This window comes from Lagopus leucura, unplaced genomic scaffold (genome assembly GCF_019238085.1).
Source record: "Lagopus leucura isolate 7727_CA_CO unplaced genomic scaffold, USGS_WTPT01 Super-Scaffold_100019, whole genome shotgun sequence".
Lineage (NCBI taxonomy): Eukaryota > Metazoa > Chordata > Aves > Galliformes > Phasianidae > Lagopus > Lagopus leucura.
The window spans coordinates 11,035,708-11,036,509 of NW_024962273.1; the positions used below are offsets into that span (position 1 = coordinate 11,035,708).

Here is an 802-nt window from a genome sequence, read left to right on the forward strand (position 1 = left end):
AAGTTAATAAAATTAAAATAACGAAAAGGCGAACTCAGGGGTGGCCACGGGGAGCTCCGGGGCCGGGCCAGGCGGTCCCCGGTGTGGGGACGGTCCCCGCAGCCCCCGGGAAAAACAATGATCCCGGAGACAGCGGTTCCCCCGGGAGGGGGGGGGGGGGGGGGGCGGCGGACAGAGGACCCCCCCCCCCCCCCCCCCCCCCCCCCGCCCCGGGGGGAGATGGACGAACAGGCACGGGTGCGACCCCCACACAAAGAGGAGCCCCCCACCAAATTCTTACCTCCCCCCCAGCCCGCTCCAGCGCGGAGCATCTCCGCCAAAAGCGGGAGGAGAGGCGGAAAAGGATAAGAGAGAAAAAAAAAAAAAAAAAAAAAAAAAAGAAAAAAAGAAAAAGAAAGACAAAAAAAAAAACAAAAACCGCACCAACCCAACAACAAAACCTAAAAAAGCACAATGAAGAGACACAATAAGCATCAACTTTACCCAAAAAGCGGAGCAGCAAGTTTTCAGCAGGCGAGCGGTTGCTGCGGAGCAGAGCTACTCCTCCGGACCCCCATCATAAACTTGGGGGAGGGGGGCGTGGGAGGGACTTTCCCTCCGTCCTTCCCTTTTGTGCCTCTCCCCTCTCTTTGCTCCTCGCCAAAAGCTGCGGCGGAGCGCAGCGCGGCGCTGATGCGGAGCGGCCCCGCGGAGCCGTGCGGGGAGGCCGGGGGCGGCCCGCAGAGCTCCCGCTGCCCATCAGCCCATCGCGGGACGCGGCGCGAACACTCGCACGTATATAAATAAATATATATATACACAC

The 802-nt window shown here is 59.9% G+C and overlaps 1 protein-coding gene across 1 annotated transcript in view; it reads right to left on the reverse strand.

Moving 5' to 3' along the window:
- Window positions 1-544, reverse strand: part of GLI2 (GLI family zinc finger 2) — a 175,020-nt gene extending 174,476 nt beyond the window's left edge. The window contains exon 1 of the mRNA XM_042877800.1: window positions 484-544. The gene's annotated coding sequence lies outside the window, so the exon portion shown is untranslated. The remainder of the gene's footprint in view (window positions 1-483) is intronic.
- Window positions 545-802: the final 258 nt, after the last annotated feature.